The sequence below is a fragment of the Otolemur garnettii genome, unplaced genomic scaffold (genome assembly GCF_000181295.1).
Source record: "Otolemur garnettii isolate 467f Iridium unplaced genomic scaffold, OtoGar3 scaffold00023, whole genome shotgun sequence".
Taxonomy (NCBI): domain Eukaryota; kingdom Metazoa; phylum Chordata; class Mammalia; order Primates; family Galagidae; genus Otolemur; species Otolemur garnettii.
In genome coordinates, this window is record NW_003852418.1 from 5,268,242 (window position 1) to 5,289,778 (window position 21,537).

The 21,537-nt window shown below is 43.1% G+C and overlaps 1 protein-coding gene across 1 annotated transcript in view; it reads right to left on the reverse strand.

Annotated features, from left to right (window-relative positions):
* Window positions 1-21,537, reverse strand: part of PTPRT (protein tyrosine phosphatase, receptor type T) — a 762,820-nt gene that overhangs the window by 571,559 nt on the left and 169,724 nt on the right. The window lies entirely within an intron of this gene.

Below are 21,537 nucleotides of genomic sequence, written 5' to 3' on the forward strand. Positions count from 1 at the left end.
CCCCCCATTCTTGGGATACTTTACTAAGAAGAATAAGTTCCAGCTCCATCCAGGTAAACATAGAAGATGTGATGTCTCCGTCTTTTTTATGGCTGCATACCATCTCCCTTTAAAGTTTAAACCATCCTATGGGTACCATCAGATGTTTGAATTCCTAATTTTTCTAAAAAGGGTAGTCCAGGCAGATACTAATTTTCACACATACCACAACCATCCTCCTTGCTATCTAAGACCCCACACCATCAACTACGCAAAGCCATGATGAAGTGTTTAATATCCGATGGCACCCTCTGCTCACAAAGTTTGGGAAAAAAATCCAGAGGGAGGAAGTCTGGCCTTCAGGGAGCAGAGGCATAGGGTGAGAGATGGCATCAGCACCTTCTAGTGGGGCATCAAAGGCCAGCAAGGACAAGGACCTGTGAGCCAGCCCTGGGGCCCGGCCATAGCCACCCCTGAGCCACCAAGGCTCTCCTTAGCATGTAGGTGGTGAGGTGACCCCTTACTGTAATTCCGCCTCATTTTCAGGCAGCAATCTCCAGACCAATTCTGTCTTTCTTTTCCCTGCTGTGAGCACTTGTAACAATTTGACTCCCCAGAAGTTCCTACAAAGAGCAAAAGAATTTCAAATAGCTGGAGATGGAGCTGTACACCGTCTGCTTTAGATGAATCAAAAGTAATCAAATGTTTTGAGAAAAACCGAATGGTACTAAGAGGCTAAGTGGGCCTTGCTAGGGTTAAGGTGATTACAACCTCATCTCCAATACCTTCCACTGTCCTCTTTACCCTGGGTGAGCTCTTGGGTTTTTTTGTTTGTTTGTTTGGGGGGATTGAGACAGAGTTTTATTCTGTCCCCCTGGGTAGAGTGTCATGGGTCATAGCTCACTGCAGCCTCAAACACCTGGGCTCAAATCTGTCCTCCTGCCTCAGCCTCCTGAGTAGCTGGGACTACACTATAGGCACTAGCCATGGTGCTCAGCTACTCTGATTCCCATTTTAATTATGTTTATTTCCTGACCCATCCAGGCCACGGGAACAACCCACCCCCTCCCCCCACTCACACACACGGCACACTCACTTCCACACTCAGACACGCTGTTGTGTCATGCTCACTTCCACGCTTCCACACACGCCATTTCTCCCAACAAGAATGCATAATATTTCCTTTGACTTCTAACAAAACCATGCTGGCTTTTTCCTTTTCAAATCTGCTTCCTGCTTATTTAGTTTTATGCACCGCAGGGCTAGTGACAGAGTCGATGTCCAAAAGCATTGTGCTGACTAGGTATCCCACTGTTTTGCATGCAACACTATTTTCATGAAATAATGGATTGAGCATCCTCTAGGAGAAGGGGACTAGCTGGAGGCCAGGCTCTGGGTCTTTCTTTGCTCTGGTTTCACCACTGGCAGATGTATGACGACTCAACTTCTGTGGTTCTCAATTTTTATTTTTTTATTCCTTAAGAATGGAAGGTTGTTTTATAATTCAAATCAGACAAGCCTCTAAATCCTCTGCGGAGGACACAGGGATGCTGTGTGGTTTTGACTCCACCCTGAGTGTGGGCTGTGGGAAGTGGCCTGGCCTGAATCCTCCCTGGGTGGGCCCAGAGTCTCTGCACACAACCTAAACAGACATGGCCTCCAATCCCCCAGCAGATGCCGACCAGAGTTAGTCTTTGTGGTGCAACCTAATGTAAAGCCCAAGGTCAATAAATATTTGGTAGCTTATTTAAATGGGTAAAAAAAAAAAAAAAAAGCCCTGATAAATTCTCCCAAAATAAGAGGATGAGGGTGACAACAAAGAGATGAAAAAGAGCAAGAAGCAGAATGTGAAACAAACAGTGGCTGGACCTCCAAGCAGAGGATTAGAAGTGTTCAGGGAGAGGATATCAAACCACCTATACAAAGCAATCATCAAAGCCACAGGTAAAGAAAACTTGTCTGAAATAATAAAGGCCCGAGTTTGCAGACTATGAAGAGTGCAGTGGGTTCTGGGCAAAATCAATGAGGAGACTCAGCTTAAGCACATACTGACAATATTTCTGAAATACAAGACTAAAGACAAATTCCCACAGGCATCTAGAAAAAAGCCAGCGATCACCAACATGAAACAAACAAACGAACAAGGACTAAGACACCCAATCTTCCATTCTCCGTCTTCCTCGTTACGATTTTAAGCACTGGGACATGATGCCGAAGGAGGTGACAGTGATAATATTCACAGATGAAACCAAGGCAGCGCCCATGCACTGCTCATTTTTGGTGTTCGAAAATATTAACTCATTTAATTCTCAGAGTAACTCTATGGGTGGGTCAACACTATCATGATTCATAGTTTTCTAAACAGACAGACAAACACACACACACACACAATCAGAGATGCAGCTTAAAGTAACTTAACTAATGTCAAGTAATTAGTCATTTAAAGAGCCAGGACAAGGGTCAAGGCATTCAGACTGAGGATCTGGACTCTCAACCATTATTACAAATATAATGGCATAACACACACACACACAAGGTCTTGAGGATGTCACAAGAATGTTAAGAGCCAGATAAGTTGTGGTGCACTTGAAAAACCAATGGAAAGACATTCTCAGATTCTGAAGGACGCAGGTGGAAAATGTTGGTGCTTAAAGATAAACCCCAATCTACCTTGGGCTGAATCAAAATCATGACCTCTAGGGTGGATTAACTGGGACAGAAGAAGGATTGGTACCATGGACAGTTACCATAAGCCCTTCTTTGTCACATGTGAGTCTGGAAGATGAGTATGACCTTCTGCCAGATGGCCTAGACTGTGAAAAGGAGCAAAATGTCAGGACTTTTGTCTACATGGTGTTTAGCTAATGCTTAAACACAAAATAAGCAATTTCATTATGATCGTTAACTCTGGATTTGGCTATCATCCTGACAATGGACACCACAGATTCCTCTGGAAAAAGCTCTCCATCAGACAGATTCTCCATAGGCATAGCAGTCCAATTTTAACTAAATTCTACCAACAAACAAACTCTCATCTACCTACACCTATTAAAACATCTAGACCAGTGGTTCTCAACCTTCCTAATGCCATGACCCTTTAATACAGTGTCTCATGTTGTGCTGACCCCCAACCATAAGATTAACAAGCAACGAAAATAATTTTATAGTTGGGGGTCACCACAACACGAGGAACTGTATTAAAGGGTCGCGGCATTGGAAGGTTGAGAACCACTGATCTAAACATAAATACACCAATGTGTCGATATTATCCTTAATGTTATGAGGAGATGAGCACTGTTTTCTTTCCTTTTTCTTTTTCTTGCTTTTCTACAAACGCCTCACAAACCTGCACAGGTTGCTCATTACAAAGTAAACATGTTAAGTAAGTAAGGCTTTTGTCTCTTTCAAGCATTTGTGTCTGGGTGGTGACCTCTGTTGGGATTCATGCTCTCAGTCATGATGTTCTCAATCCTGCCACTTCCAATTCCACTCAACGCCCTCCATTGGGAGTTGAGAGTTGACTTTCAGATAGTGCTTTAATCATACAACAGTTTACAGGGCTCTACCTGTTTCCTCATTTTTCTTCCTAGAGTGAACATACAAGGCAGAGAATATTACTCTTGTTTTATGGATGGGGATACCAAAGCTAAGATACTAATCACGCACAGGTAATTTGCAGAACTATTAATAATATTTAAAGGAGGTCTTCTCCAAGTCTGTATGCTTTCTTCCATACAGCACAGTCTCCTTCTGTGCTGCTGGTATTCATCTAAGAAATACGCTTCTATTCAGCTCTATAGCCTGTGAAGACAGAAGAACGAGGGTGCTCACTAGTCCTTAGTGTGTACCAGGCACTGTGTTCTGGGCTTTCCAGGTATTATCTCAAACTTTTTTTTTCTAGTAGGTGTTATTATGAATCTTATTTTATACATGGGGGAAAAATACTGAGGCTTAAAGAGGTTAGTTGTTCACAATTATGATACAAGGCCAGGACAAGAAGGAAACTAAGATTCTAATGTAGGGAGATTCTAGAGCGGTGCTCGTGATCAGTACACTATGCCACTTCCTGCATATAGAATCGCTGCAATTGAGAACAATTAAGTGATTTGTCAAAGGTCTCAGAAGCTGGTAAGAAGGAGAAACCAGATCTGAGAAACCCTCCAGCACCTGTTAACGTGGCAGCAATAACTGTAGCAAACAGTCATAGAATCATAGATGAGGAGGTATGTGGAAAGTCACTGTGCTCTACCAGCCTAATGGAGGAGTCCCTGATAAACGGCAATGACTTAGCTTGGAGACCTCCAGGGATTAGAACATTTTCTGTTGTCCACACAATGAGTGAAGAGTTTTAATAGTGAGAAAGCACACACAAGGCCTCCAAAAATAGACCTCTCAATTCCTCTCCAGATTTGCTGACAACTTTGTATTCAATTTTTATGCACACATCAACTTTGTATGATATAGAGAGAGGAGTAGGTGTCTTTGCTGGTGCAGTCCTCACTTGGTCACTCTTCCCTTTTTCCAGCTCACCCCCATTTCCTTGTCCTTTAAGCTTTAGCTTCTGGGATGATCTCCTGAATGCTCTCACCCCAAATCTGTGTTTTCCACACCCTGTGGGCTTCTTAGCTCAAGATCCCAAGAAGCAGAGCCTGAGACAAGGATTTTGTGCATATGATTGATTGAGGACAGTTCTCAGAAGGAGGCAGAATAAGAAAGAAGTTAGACAAGGATATAGTTTGACTACAGACTAGAGTCAGCCTAATCCCAAGGAACCCACACTGCACCACAGTATTAGTCCCACACAGAAGCAGGGAGGCCAGCCTTTTTTGTCCCTGTGTCAGTAATTGACTGTACTGGGCATACAGGCATCACACCCCAGCCAGGTGTTCCCATGTGGTCCAGGGCAGTTACCCTGAGAGGGGGTGTATTAGTTTCCTAGCACTTCTGTAACAGGGTACTACAAAGTATGTGGATAATAGCAACAGAAATTTATTGTCTCAGTTCTACAAAACAGAAGTCTGAAAGTAAAAGTGTCAGCAGGAATACCTTGGAATGTTTAGGGAAGAATCCTTCCTTGTCTTTTCTAGCTGATGGAGTTTGTGGGCAGTCCTTGATCTCGTTCAACTTCTACACTCCAATCTCTGCCCCTATCTTCATATAACATGCTCTCCTGTGTGTCTATGCTCTGGGCTGAAATTTCCCTCTTCTTATAAGGACTAAGTCACATTGTCGCATTGGATTAGGGCCCACCGTACTCACATATCATCTTCATTTTAATTTAATGAATTACACTTACAAAGACCCTGTTACCAAATAAGGTCATATGAAGCTGAACAATGAAGTTCTTGAACTCTGTCCTAGAAAAATGCTGCACACCTCCTTGCTGAATAGCACTCTGATTACCTTCTAAGTACTCCCCTCAGGAAGCTACTCCAGTGCCTACTCTACCCTTCAGAGCACTTTTTCTAGGATGAGTTCACAAACTTAATTATCAGGCCTCACAGGACAACAGCTTTAATGGCCATTCCAGAAAAAGAGTTCCAAAGGTGCTTTGAAGGGTCAACTGGGCACTGGTATCAGTAAGTAGCTTCCCAAAGGGAGCACTTCAAAGGTGACTGTAGTAATATTCAGCAATAAAGAATGTAGCACATTTTCTAGGATAAGTTTGTGAACTTAATTGTCCAACCCTGTATTCTGAGGTTTCAGAAAGAACACGAATTTGGGGAAACACTATTCATCACAGTACAAGAGGTAACTACAAGCCTTCAGCAGCTGACACTGGTGGCAACGAGGGGACAGGTACCCCAGCCTGATAAAGGTGAAACCCAACAGCACCCTGTATAGTGGACAGACCCCTGCTGGTTCTCCCTGGTACAGATCACCACAGCTCCTGTGCACGCCACACAGACCACCTGCTGGGCCATCTGTCTCACCAGACCAGGACTGCTCAAGGGTGAACCAAGTCCCACAGGGCCTGCTATGTGCACCCCAGAACATTTTTCCTCCCCAGTGTGGCAGCATTGCAATGGCCCTACCAGTGTTACTCCAGAAACAGGGACCACTGCGCTCCTGGCCTCACTTTTTTCTAGTCCTCACAGTACGTCCAGTACAACATCTTTTAGAGGAATTAGCACAAGCTAGACCACACCCCTTACAGCCGTGGTACCATCTGTGGTGTCTCTCTCTTCCCAAGTCCCAGCATCAGCCCCGAAGGTTCTTCCTACAGACGTCAAGGTCCCATATCCCCACCTATTCCATTTTTCTACCCCAGACACAGGCATGGTAGCTGCGTTCTATCATTCTGGGCTACTATAGCACCCCAGTTTTGCTCTAGAAGCTTTACCTCCCTTGTATAATGAATTCCCTTTAACAAAAACCTCATATTTAAAATTCTTGGTGTGGTTTGTGGTTTTCCTTCTGGACCCTGACTGATAAACATAGATATTATAAATGTCTTCATTTTTCATAGGAGGAAACTAAGGCATCGACGTTATAGAACTTGCCCAAGCTCACGCAGCCAGTACTCAGAGAAGCTGGACTACCCAGGCTGTCTCGCTCTAGACTAGCGGTTCTTAACCTGTGGGTCACAACCCCTTTGTAACAGTCAAAATACATCACGGCATTAGGAAGGTTGAGAACCACTGCTCTAAAGGCTGTGGCTTTAACCAACACACTAAGCCAGTGCCCTGGTGTCCTCAGCACCCCAGTCAGCCAGAGGGTGAGGCAGGCAGCTGACAGCCAGGGAGACAGGTCTTTTGTTCAACAAACAAGCACCGAGAGCTGACTCTGCTGTATTCTGGGGATGTTGTGTCAAAGCAAATGACTGTTTCCACCCTGGAGGAAGCTGGGAGACAATGGAGTGAGGCAGAAACCAGTGAGCCACAGACTAAAGCAACAGACGTGGGTTTCTGCGGACTCACAGAGGAAAGTGATGCATAGAAAGGGTCCCTCGAAGATGTCCAGGCCTAATATGCACACACCCAAAACTTGGGCACTGTCCGGTCTCTGAAGATGTGACCAAGTTAGGGGTCTTGAGTGGGAGGAGTGTCCTGGATGTGCAGGTGGGCCCAACGTGATTGCAGGAGGCAGGAGGGTCCGAGAGGCAGACAGAAGGACGCTGCGCTCTGGCTTTGCAGAAGGGAAAGCTGACGACCTCCAGAAACCAGAAAAGGTGATGGGATAGATTTCCCCTCGAGCAGGGAGTGTCAACCTAGTGTGCTGTGAGATGTTCTTAGGTGTCCTGAGGACATTTTTAAAGATCATTCATTAAATTATCTTTAAAAGAAGTTTAAAGCACCATCAGTATATTCTCTTTTTTTTAATTCTTTGTTTTATCAATGTAATTTAAGTTTAGCTATAGGTTCAAGGCACATGAGATAAAAAAGGGCTGTGAAACACTGTAGTGGAGTCAAAGGAACGTGGCTTTCCCAGCCCATTTCAGACTTCTGGCCTCTGATACTGAAACATATAGACTTGTGTTGCTTTAGGACAGTGAGTTTGTGGTAAGAGGAGTAATAGGAAACTCAAACAAGGAGGCCTATCCAATCAGATAGAGGCGGTCAGGGAAGCCTTTCCAGTAAAATCAAATCACGAACTGGGTCTTGAAAGGAGAGGAGTGTCCAGTAGACACAGGGTGGGCATTGAGAAGTTGCACATCCTGCAGGAACAGAGGTGATGGGGGTGGGAGAGAGCGCAGCAGAAAGGCAGTCCGTGAGGTCAGCAGGGACAGACCCAGAATGGTCTGCACCCTGAGGCTCTGTAAGCAGCTGAGTGATGCGGGCACATGCTGCTTGACGAAAACTCCCCTGAGGCTCTGTAAGCAGCTGAGTGACGTGGGCACATGTTGTTTGGGGACATCTCTGAGCACAGAGTGGAGAGTGGATCAGAGGAGGGAGAGGAACCTGAGAACATGGGGACCAATAAGGAAGATGTGTCAATTACTGTGTGAAAAATGACAGAGGTGTGACAAGGTAGTGGCCAGGGGCTGGAAAGGCAGAGTCGGGGAACCAGACACGAGTTTAGGAGACTGAACAGCAGGAGTCAGTCACTGAATGTAAGGGGCACGGGAGAGGCAGCAGAAGGAGGCTCAGACTGACCAGGCTGGGTGAGTCATCCCGTGGCTGCCACAGCCTTTACCCACCTCCTGCACACAGATGTGCCTCAGCTTCCCTGCTCAGCACCCCAGCACTCTAAACCCAGCACCCCAGCGCTCTATACCCAGCTTCTTCATGCCACGCCCGACACACTCCAACCTTTTCATTTCCTCACTCACTGTCCCTGACAAAGGGCAGTGTGGTGTGGACAGTCAGGGCAATGGATCACATCTCACTGGGTCCTCGTGAAGATCACGTGTAAACCCCTGAGACACGACAGACCCTCCATAAATTTGAGTTATTCCTTTCTCCCCACCCTGTTTAGCCTTGGACCCCTTCTCCCCATCCCACAGCCCTCTCCATGCACGGCCCATTCAGCTCAGCCTCTCAAGCCTCTGAGAGCACCACCCCAAGCATCTGAGCTCTCGGGGAGTCTCGGGCTCATGAGCCCTGTGCATCACACACCATAAAATCAATTTCAGCTTTATGCATGAGGAAGCCACTAATCTCCCATTGGGACCAGCAAGTCACACTCAACAAGCACTGGGGGTTGAGGACATGACAGCCGAATTAACAGAACAAATCTGAGGAAGAGCTAGAGAGTGGAAGAGAAGGGGGTGAAAAAACACACAATTCAGGGCAACCTGAGTCCAGGCAGCTCCATCAGTTGCTACGCTACCAGCCATAGTAAGAAAAGGTTACACAGAAGGGGGCTGGGGCTTTAGAGATATTGTTCCTTTGCAAATTTCTCCCCTCAGCCTCCCACTAAGTGCAAGGAGACCCATAATTAGTCTCTGAACCATTGAAATGGCTGGAAGTGACCGGAAGGGTCAACTGCTCTGAAGCGTCTGGAAGGAGTGTCCGTGTGGATTAAGAGGCTTATTCATCTACCCTGTTTGTGGGGAGAGATTAAGAGACGACTGTCCCCTTTATGTAAAGGAACTGAAGAGTTAGTTTCTTCCAAACCCCCCTCCACCACATCCCCAGGGCTACCTCTGCCACATCCCGCCAGGAGAGTCAGTACAGCCTTAATAACTACTTTTTGGGAAAGGACTTAGAAACAACAGGATGCTGCAAACGTCCCACAGACCCCTGTCCTTGTCCCCAGAGGCCATGGCTCTGGCTCAGCCAAGTAGACAGCAGGCTCTGCGAGCTGGGCGAATGGCTGCAGGCTGGGGTCACAAGTCCCTGCAGCCAGGTGCTTCTGTGGCTGGACAGAACACGAGGAGACAGAAGGGAAAAGCAAGCTGATTGTGTGTGACACGTCAGGCACTACTCTGGATATTTGTAACATTTTTTAAAAGTCCTTCTCAAACATACACATGGAGAGCTCAAGGAAGTAGGCAGTGACTTCTGAGGGGTTATAGAAAGCCATGGAGTTTTCAGCTACGACACCTCCCTGAAACAAAATTCTACTTTAAGGATAAAGTAAGTTCGAATTTTCACACACAGAAAAGATTTCAAAAAGACCGGCTTTATGTAAATTATTGCAGAGAATACAAAGAGAAGAAATGCTTCCAAACCCATCTGACATGCCCAGGATCACTGTCATACCAAGATTTTATAAGGATATCACAAGAGATGTTCAGGACAATCTCGCTCATAAACATACAGACAAAAATCCTACCAATTACCTTACCAAGCCAAATCCAGAGATATGTCAAATGAATAACAGATCATGACCAAGGTGGGTTTATGCCAAGACTGTAAAGAGGAGTTTAATATTTGAAAATCAATCAGTGTAGTACGTCATATTAATGAAAAATAAAAGTAAAAATCATTTAGTCTTCCCAAGAGATGCTGAGGAAGTGTTTAATGAAAGCCAAAATCCATTTGTCATAAAAATTCTCAGCAAACCAGAAATAGTGGGAAAGTCCTTTAATCTGACAAACGGTATCCAGAGCAGAATTCTGACATCAGTATCAGTGGTAAAACAGTGAATGCTTTTTCCTGATTTCCCTAATACTACTGCAAGTTTCAGCCAATGCAACGAAGAAAAAGACAGGCTACATAATTGCGGTATGTAAAAGATTTCAAAACCTCAAGTTATAATGAAAATTAACAAGTGAATTTAATAAATTCCCATATGTTAAAATCTATAGGCTAGCTGCAAATAATTATAAAATAAAATTGGAAGGATGCCATTTACCCATTCAATGGTAATAGATACCATAATAATGGATACCTTTAGGGAGGGATTAATTCCTATGAATTAATAGGAAGGCACATGAAATAGCTACAGTACCAGAAACGTATCTTGTACCTTGAATGTACCTTGTATCTTTGTATCTTGATTTGAATGATGGTTATATAGATGTACACTTGTGTAAAAGGACTTGAGCTAGCCACATAAAATTAACGCACTTTATGCTCCTTAGTGAATTGTTCTAACTCAATAATAATAATAATAATAATTGTGGTATATGTATACCATGGAATACTATACAAACCATAAAAGATGGATACTTTACATCTTTTATGTTTACCTGGATAGAGCTGGAACATATTCTTCTTAGTAAAGTATCTCAAGAATGGGGAAAAAAATACCCAGTGTACTCAATACTATTATGAAACCAATATACAATCACTTACACATTCATATGAATGAGAAAACACAAATATAGTCCAGAAAGAAGGAAGGGGGACGAGGGAGAGGGGAGGGAGATTTCTCCCTGGAACATATTCTTCTTAGTAAAGTATCTCAAGAATGGGGAACATTCTGGAACATATTCTTCTGGATATATTCTGGAACATTCTGGAACATTCTGGATATATTCTGGAATATTCTGGATTAATTCTGGAATATTCTGGAACATATTCTTCTTAGTAAAGTATCTCAAGAATGGGGGGAAAAAGTATCCAGTGTACTCAATGCTATTATGAAACCAATATACAATCACTTACACATTCATCTGAATGAGAAAACACAAATATAGTCCAGAAAGAAGGAAGGGGGATGAGGGAGAGGGGAGGGAGATTGAGGGGTGGGGAAAGTGAGTGGAGGGAGGGTATTTGGCAAGATCTCACCTAATGTGCACAATGCAAGGGTATATTTCAAAACCCCTGAGAGTATATTATAAATGTCTTGCCACAAAAAATAAGTGAGGTGATGGTTATGTTAATCAGTTTAAGCATTCCGCATTGTATATCAAATTATCACATTGTACCCTATGAATGTATACAGTTATGATTTAATAAAAATTACATTAAAAATAATAATCTTAAAGTGCCAAGAAAATATTAACATATTTAGGAATGTACATATGTGTATGTTTATATATGTGTGCATTCTTCTACACTGATGCTAGCAAACATTACTGAGATAAATTTTAAAAGGTCTAAATAAGTAGAGAGGTAGTCCATGTTCATGAATGACAAGAATCAATATGGTAAAGTTGTAGATTCTCATCAGGTAGAACTAGATCCTATCCCAACCAAGTCTGGCAGGCTTTCTCAATAATTTGACAAGCTTATTCTGAAGTTTATATAGAAATGTAAAAGATCAGAAATACTCAAAACAATACTGAACAAAAAAGAAAGAACGCTGGAGGCTTACATTTTGGGATATCATTAAACCGCAGCGCTGAAGACAGTGAGGCATTGGACAAAAATAGAAAAATGGAAACAAGAAACAGTTCCGCACATACATCATCCCCTGATTTACGATACGGTTGGCACTTCACTGTGACAGGGAACTTGGGATATTCTCAACAAACGATGTAGGATTGTTTAGCATCCATATGGGGGGAAAAGAAAACCTCAACCATGATCCACCTCACACCACAAACGAAGTCAATGCCAGTGCACTCCAGACCTAAATATGAAAGATAAACAATAAAGCTTCTATGAAATAAGAGCTTTCTGACCTTGGGGTAGGCAAACACTTTGTAAATGACACACAAACACTTTAAGCCATAAAGAGAATGGTTGATAAAATGGACCACAAGGGTCCATTTATGCTTCTCTTTTTTTTCCCATAAAAGGATATTTTAATTTTTTATTTTAATAGATTTAGGGGGTTCAAGTGAATTCTTGATACAAAGATGAATTGTATGGTGGTGAAGTCAAGGTTTTCAAAGCACCCACCACCAGTATACATTGCACCTGCCAGGTAATTTCTGATCCCTCAATCCCTCTCACCCTTCCCTCCACCCCCCAACTGTCCAAAGTCTATCATACGGGTCTGCATGACCACGTATGCCCATCATTTAACTCCCTCTTATAAGTGAGGACATGTGGTATTTGTTTTTCCATTTCTGAGATACTTCACTTAGGATAACGCCTTCCAGTTCCAGCCAAGTCGCTGTGACAGACATTATTGCACTCCGCTTTATGGCTGAGTAGTGTTCCACGGTGTATCTGCTCATCACTAGATGGCCACTTAGGTGGATTCCACATCTTGGCATTGGTGCTGCAATAAGCGTCCAGGTACATGGGCTTTTTGATGTTAACAACCTATTTTCCTATGGGTAGCTACGTAGTACTGGGATTGCTGGATCAAACAGTAGGTCTACTTTTAGTTCTCTGAGGAACCTCCATACTGTTTTCCATCAAGATCATATTAGTTCACATTCCCACCAACCGTGTAGAAGGTTCCCTTTTCACCAAATCCATGCCAACATCTATTGCTTACTGACTTTTTAATAATGGCCATTCAAATAGGCATAAGGAAACATCTCCGTGGGGTTTTAATTTGCATTTCCCGTGATGATCCGCGACATTGAGCATTTTTCCATATGTCTGATAGCTGCTGGTCTAGCTTTTGAAAAAGGTCTGTTCACATCTTTTGCCTGCTGTTTTGTGCTTTCACTTTCTCTTTCAACTTTCCCACCTCCTCTTACTCCCTGGGAATAACTCATCTGTTCTTCATGTCTAAAATTCTGCCATTTCAAAATAGATAGTACATAACATGTGGGATGGGCTTGTTTCTCCCAGCGTAATACCCTGGAGATTAATCCAGGCACTGATAGTTCATTTCTTTTCACTGCTAACTAGTTTTCCATGTTATTTATGCACAAGGTTTGTTTAAACCATCTGCCTGTTGAAGGTCATCTGGGCTATTTCCAGTTTGGGGCTTTCATGAGTAAAGCTGCTATGAATGATTATGTGCAGGTTGTTGTGTGAACCTAAGTTTTCATTTCTCTGGGATAGATGCCCAAGATTTCAATTGCTGGGTCTTATGGCGTTCGGAGCTATCAAACCGCTTTCCAGCATGGCTATCACATTTCACATTCCTGCCATCAGCGTGATCCAGTTCCTCAACAGCACTGGTCACTACCTTGTGTCAACAGCACTGGTCACTACCTTGTGTAAGCCCTTCTGATAAGTAGGCTGTGATATCTCTTTGTGCTTTTAATTTGACCCTACCTTAATGTCTAATGATGATGAGCATCTTTTCAAGTGCTTATTTGGCATAGGTATTTCCTATTTAACTTTATTTATTTTTTATTTCAAATTAATAGGAGGGTACAAATGTTTAGGTTACATTGTTTTCAGTTCTAAGATAAAGTTATAGCTATAGTCGGGCCCTTCAAAGAAATGTCTGCTCTGAGGGGGTATGGGCAAAAAAAAAAAATAATAATAATAATAATGACTAATTCTCACACAAACTGGATTTAATTTTGATCAATGTATATTACTTAAACATCAATTTTTAATTCAACATGTCAATATGTTATTTATCATATTGTATCCTTATTCATCAGTGAAATATATCTGTAATTTCCACTTTATAATAATATATTTTTTCTAATTTTACTATCAGGGGTATCCAGACTAAGTAGAATGATTTTGAAGTATTTCTATTTCTACTGTTTATAAGACTTGGTGTGATCTGTTTTTTTTGTTTTTTAAAAATTATTTTTAACTTTTATTTATATATATATTAGTCATCTATTTTTTTTTAGACTTTGGTAAAAACATAATAAGGAAAAAATTTGTTTGCTATTTGTATTTTGCCTTGTGTATTCTGTAACAAACAAGTAGTAAATGATTATGTATTCAAAAAAAATTTGCACAGCTCTTGTTAAAGCTACATTGATAGGTACTTTCTATTTTGGTTGCTGATACAATGCTATCTTTCTTTTTCTAATATTATTTTGTAATTATTTTTTATATAGGAAAATAATTGATTTTGTATAGTTATTTTGAAGTTAGCTATATTGCTAAATTTTTCTATTGCTTTTGGTAACTTGCAAGTAACTTGGTAACTCGGAAGTAATGAAATTTGTATTTTTTTTTACAAACTATTGGGATTTTTAAGTTATCATAATTGTACTAGCTAGGATCTTCAACTTTACTAGGAGTGGTGGAAAAAAAAATATATATATATAAAGAAATACCTGCTCATATTTTGTGCTCACTTTTTAATTGGATTGTTTTGTTTTGCTAGTGAGTTTTAAGAATTCTTTATATGTGCTAGATACTAGTCCTCTGTCATACATATGGGTGGCAAATATCTTCTCCCATTCTGTCTCCTGACTTTTATTCTCTTTGCATGAGCTTTCACAGAGGAAAAGTTTTAATGATGATCAAGTTCAATTTATTAACTTTTCTAGTAATAAATCATACCTTTGATGTCAGGCCCATACTAATTTTTTAATTATACACAAACTCATCAGCGCCCACAAATCCATTCAGATTCCTGACAAAACTGTGTTCAGTCGTTCATTTGATAAACACACAATTACACCCTGTTCTGTTTCCTACCATAGAGAGTTTCTTAATAACACAGAAATGCTGAAAAAACTGTCTGTTATTTTAAGAGTGTCAGGGGCACTGTTCATTTATTTTGTGGAAATATGATATTTTTGAAATTACGGTTTCATTCAGGATGATGGATAGTTCATTAAAATACAAAAACTATGCTCAAAACTAAAACTATTAAAAAGATGTAAGACTATGAAATCAGGACAACTTGCCACCTGGGAGGCACGTATTCAGTGTGGCACTGTCCTTCAGAACCTGCTCATCGAACTTGACAAGGAAGAAGATGGGAACACTCCCCCAAACTCAAGCAATGGCTCAGTGTCAAGCAGCTATCAATCTGGAAAGTATAAGATATACTTAGATACTTATTTAATATTTGACTTTTATTATTTATTATACATCTGCAACTTTTATTATCCTACATCTGCAAAGAGCTAAAACTCAGGAGATTCTGAACAACATCGGCATAAGACCATCACTTTTGCATTGATGTTTAAAGACCACTTTTGGGCAGCCTCGGCAATGGCCCCACTGATTCACGTCTCCTGGTAGCCACATCCTTAGGTAACCCTGTCCATTTGAGAAGGACTTTTTGCTAACAGAGTAGAGCAAAGGTGATGGGTTGTGATTTGTGAAATTTAGTTGCAGTAAGACTACTACCTTACAGGACTCTCTCCCTCTCCCTCTCTCCCTCCTCACCTCCCTCCCCTCCCCTTCCCTTCCTGCCTCTCTTTCTCTGTCTTTCCTTCCTTACCTTCCTCCCCTCCCTTCCCTTCTTGCTCTCTCTCTCCCTCCTCTCCTCCCTCCCCTCCCCTTCCCTTCTTGCTTCTCTCTCTCTTCCTCTTCCTTCTCTTTTTCTCTCTTCCCCCTCCCTCCCTTCCTCCCATTTTCCCCTTCTTTTTCTCTCTTCCTCCTTGACTCTCTCCCCTTTTCCCTCATCTTTCCCCTCCTCCCTCTCCCTGCTCACCTCCCTCTGTCTCCCTTTCCTTCTCTCCCTCTTTGTCTCTCTCTCACTCTTCTCCCTTCCCTCTCCCCTCCCTCCTCGCTCCTCTCTCTCTCCCTCCTCTTTCTCTCTCTTGCTCCTTGCCTCTATCTCTCCCCTTCTCTCCCTGTCTCTCTCTCCCTTTCTAACATCTTCTCTCTCCCCCACTTCCTTATCTCTCTCCTTGCTTACCCAGTTTCTCCCTCTCTCTTTCTCTCCTTCTCTTTATTCCCCTTTCTCTTCTGCCCTCTCTCCCCCTCCACGTCTCTCTCTCTCCCTGCTTGCTCCTCTCTCTCTGTCTCCATCTCCCTCCTGCTCCCTCTACTGCCACAGGCCATCTAGTGAATGGTCTCGTGGAGAGTCTAACATAGAAAATAAGCGAATCTTCAGTTGACAACTAATGAGTCTCCAAAGCCTGGCAGTGACCTTTGAAGTGAGTCTTCTGAAGCCTATCACATAAGTGAGCTTGGGAAGAGCCCCTTCCCCGGTCAAGCCTTGAGATGACCATAGCCCCAGGACCACCCAGCTGAGCTGCACTAAGATTCTAACCAGTTCCAATAAGACAGTAAATGTTTTTGTTGTTTTAATCTACCGCATTTGGGGACAATTTTTTATGTAGTCATAGATGACTAATACACCATACATGTTCCACAGAAAATGGATGCTTTGATGGAAATCACCAGACATTTTTATAACTAAAAAGGAAAAAGTCTTGGCTAAGAGTTAATATGATTTATAAAAAAAGAAAGAAAAGTAAAAGCACAATGGAATACACCAAAAGAAAAAAGGAAAGTTTGACACTTCCTTTAAGATCAGTTTCAGAATCACCTTTGAAGGTGAAGCTCACAAAATAGGCCAAAGCCTGGAAAAGACATGGCTGACTCTGTCTGAGATAAAAATCAAAGGAAGCAGCCTGCTCTTATTGAAGGATGCTCTCAAAGGACACCTTCTAATGTACTAAAAAATATACTTAAAGCTTTGGTAAGTCCACTGTTTTATTTTGCAGAGGGAAGCAGTCGTGAGAATTAACATCCACCCGTGTTTATGCATTTCCCCTGTATATTCTATGATACTGATACCAATGCAGGTTCTAATCTGCACATTACCTGAAAGGAAGACAGGAGTGGTGAAAAAAATGGTCAATAAGATATGGATGGGTGCTGCATAGATGGAACCCATGGGGCCCATGGGGCAGGACAGGAGGTTTCCAGGCCTGCAGTCAAGATGTTATGAATTAAAATGTTTCAGCAGGTAGCATCATTTAATAAAAAAAGCTATTTCTAAAACATACCTCTGTTTCATCAATGGAGTCGTAAAATGGAAGAAAAATTGTAAAACTCACCTTTGCGGTTATACGTGCTATGAAATGAGAAGTGAATTTGAAAGCTTACTCTGCTTCAAAGATATACCTTGGCCTATTCAATGGGACCCATTGACGGTCTCAGGGAAATTGCTATCATTCTTCATTGAAGAAAAACACATATAAGTAATAACAAAGTTTAAAGAAAAATCTTCCCTAAAGCCTCATCTAGATCTTAATCACGAAAGCAATCTGATTAAAGTCACCTATACCAAAGGACAAACAGGTTTAATGTAGCAATTTTCCCAAAGCATTAACCTTTTTTGTAAGAAGAAAAAAAAATTGATCTCTAATGGTATCATTCCCACAGAGCTCTTCACAGCTTGGAGGCCTTTATGGTCTCTCCAAATTGCCCCATGAATCTCCTCTCCTACCTTTGATTCTCCTAAAGGAAAGGAAGTGTAACTTTGATTATATGTTCCTCGTTGGAAACCCCAATGAGGTTTCCCAACAGCTAGGGTATACTCAAGATTGACCCTGAGCCATCGATGTTCTGCCCAGAGGCTGAGGTGGGGGCATTGAGGGGTCTCAGGGTCAAAAGCTAAAGGAATCAGTTCCTTTACAGACAAGACACATAAACTGAGCCCCTCTAAGAAATGGGAGAGCCATTATTAAAACTCTGCAGGGCTTGATCCTTAGTGGCGCTCTCTGAAAGGACTAAATGTACTCTCACCTAAACGGCAGACAGCCTGGGTCCCTCCACGCCCATTCCCCACCAAGCGCCAAACACTGCTTTTACTATAGGTCCTTTGTGTCAAGCTACCCGACTCTTTTTAAAAAATCTTTAGCAGTTGCACCAGTGGCTCTAAACTTAGCTGCACATTAGAATCACGTGGAGAGGTTCAAAAACTCCTGATGCTTTGGTCTCAACCTTTACCGATTAAATCAGAATCTCTGGGGTAAGGTCCAGGCATCTGTATTCTTTTAAATTCCCCAGTTGATTCCAATACACAGCCAAGTTTGAGAACCATGGGGCTGCAATATTCACGCATGCACTCATCCTGAACACTCGTTATATGCATGACCTCTAGGTGATTCCCCAACCACCCTGCTCTTTAGTTACAAATGTTGTATTTAGCCACGTTTCTGAGTCCAGCACCAGAGGCAGCAGTGAATGCACAAGTGAATGAATGAATGAACAGATGAACAAATGAATAGCTTTCCTCATCTGCCTCTTCCTGGCTTGGGATACACAGAGGAGTACAAATGCTTAAAGATAGCTTTGCATAGATTAACATTATCACCAACTCACAACTATCTAACAGTAAATAATGCCTGAAAAACTAGGTAGGAAGAGGAGTAAAGGAAAAGAAATCCAATCTCATGTTTTCTTTGCAAACAACCTAAAGAGGAGTAAAAAAGTGAGGTCCCAAGGGCTCAATACAACACCTCTCACTCTGTACCCGCCCCTACAAAAAACTCGAATACTGAGAAACATGACATATGATACTGAATTGCCTCTGAAATATGCATGATCACACACACCGAATCATCTCTGAAAGACCATTACACGTGGTCATTGTGATCTGCTAAAATAATTCCTGCCTTCAAGATAAACGCTCACCGGCTTTAGAAGGCCGTCTAGGAGACCACCAGCATCTCTGACATGTTCCAAAGTGTAGCGCAGCAAGACTAAATTGGGTGCACGCCCATGGCTATTTATTTACAAATTATTTTAATGATCAAATGTGCACTTTCACTTGTAATGGAAAACTCTTGGACCTCCTTCCATTATAGAGCTGATCATGATATGCATTCCCACTTGAAGGATCAAGGAAAAATGTGTGTCTTTTTTAAAAGCCAAAGTAGTAGACAAATAAAAGCATAGATAGGAAAAAAAATGATGAGGGAGACATGAAAAAGACAGAAGCCCAGAAAACTCCAGCGGAGCCTCGGCAGCCCATATCCTCCCGTTCCTCGCTCTCCATGGCGTCAGTCTTTACACCTGTGTCTTTCTCCCCTGCAGGAGAATCTCCGCACACGGGAGGATGACCAATTGTGCTTGTTTTCCTCACTGGGCCAATCACTGTGCCTTGCATAGGAATTTTGGATAAAAATAACCATTTCCCTTTCGTTGTGTTACCAGTCTCACTTAGATTAAAGGCAACTGACAAGGGAGTGAGCCCCCAAACAATTCAGGTCATTGCTAAAAATACAAAATTGGCATTACCCTGGGGAGCGGCCCTAAATAGATGGGGTGTCACATCTCCTCCTCTCTCTCCACCCCTCAACTCCCCACGTGACCACCTGACCTCCTCCCTGTCCAGCTGCGACACCCTGACCCCTAGCTCCTTTTCCACCAATTGGACCACAGGGCGAAGGATCCGGGAAAGTACTTAAGTCACAAGAGATTTGAGAAATTTCTTGATACAGTGTCTGACCCTCTCTAACCCAGCATTTGGGCTTTTGCAGAAAATTATCTCTGACACAACAAAACGCAAGCCTCATTTTGATGTGACCACCAGCTTGAGAAGCCGGCAGAAGTCACCTTGCCCTTTCTGCCTCTGCTCCAGGGTTCAGCAGCTCCCGAGGTCCCTCCCCTGCTGAGAAGCCTGGAGGCTGGGAGGCCCCCCACACACAGGCTGTGTGGCATAAAAGGATCTGACATGGCTTAGGAAACAGGCGCAGAGCACCTCAACCACACAGAGGATATTTTCTCAGTTAAAAAAATGTGTTCTCACTTAAGAATGCTAATGGCCCATGCACAGAAATAAAATCCCTGACCTACTTTGAAGCTGAACTTATTAAACAAGCCAACCTTATTACTCAGAAGAGACTGTAAAACAGTAGAATAAAGCCCAAATAGAATTCCTCGCATCCCTCTCCAACCGCAGCAGCCATGGAGAGAGGGTAAGCATGTCCGAGCTGTCCAGCTTTCTTGCTGACTTTCTGCAAGGGGTATGTTCCTGTCCCTCCTTGGGCCTCAGAACCCTCATCTAGGGGCTGGACAAGGTGGTCTCTGAGATCATTTCCATCTTCCATAACTGGAGATTCTATTTTTTAAGAGTGTAATTTTGAAATAAAAACGAAAGAAGCAGCAATTATCAAGCCCATGTTATCAGACACAATGAGGCCAGTGAAGGACAAGACTAACATTCTGCCTCCATGGAGCGCATAGCTGGGCAGAGACAGCCGGGGTGGTCGGAACTGATTAATGGATTTATTTCCTAACAGCAATCTGAAAGCCTGCATGAAACTATGGCAAGCATAAACACAACTGTGTCTGCAACAAGAATTCCCTCTGGCTCGCCACCTGACAACTTTGCTTTAGCTGAATGAATCTTTCAGTGCATTTCAAACCGCTGCACGGTCACGAGTGGCCATCCGCAGGTTATAATCAGATGTATCACCCTGGGAAGGAAGAGCGTGGTGATACATTTCCATGGGGTTTTAGGGCAATAATGTGAGTCGTTCCTGCCTCACGGTGGAGAAAATGCTGGAGCTGCACGGCAAGTCAGCCAAACCAGAACCAGAGAGAAGGGCGGCTGACTGATGTCCCAGCAGGCATTAGGAGCCCACACACTGTTGGATTAGTCAGCCAGGATGGGTGCTACTGTGGGGTGTCTAAATGGTGTCACTCAGAAATGTCATGTGCCACGTGATGAGAGGGCCCCTCTTCAGATTTCATGCTCAGAGACTCTTCTGGTCCTTTCATCCTTAGAATCCTCTCACCCTTCTAGAACTCAGAAAACAAAGCTGACTATCAAGAGAGATTCCCCATAAGGAACAAATGGGCCTGGGCTTTATGGAATTGCAAGTCTCACTGTCTCCCAGGGCTGGTCAGAGTGCACTCAGGGATCGAAGTTGTGTAAACAAGGATCAAGGCTGAGAAATCCTACAGAGAGAAAATGTGATGTCCTAAGGAGGGATGTGGACAGGCCAAGCCAGGGGAAGCTTGGAGAGTAAGCTCACCCTGTCCCGCTATCACGCCCTGTCCCGCCCATCACTGTCTGCACCCGCCCACCATTCCTGTCCCACCCATTAGTCCACACCTGTCCGTCACAGTCTGCACCCACCCACCACACCCTGCCCTGAGCAGTCTACACCTGCCTACCACACCCTGTCCTGTCCATCACAGACTGTACTCACCCACCAATCTGCACCCTCTCCACCACACCCTGTCCCACCCACCATAATGTGCACTCCCCCATCACAGTCTGTCCCGCCTATCACAGTCTGTACCTGTCCATCACAGTTTGCACCCGCCCAACAATCCTTTCCTACCCACCACATCCTGTCCCACCCATCATAGTCTGCACTCCCCCATCACAATCTGTCCCGCCTATCACAGTCTGCACCCGCCCAGCACATCCTGTCCCACCCATCACAGTCTGCACTAGCCCATCACACTCTGTCCTGCCCATCACAGTCTGTCCCGCCTATCACAGTCTGCACCTGCCCAGCACATCCTGTCC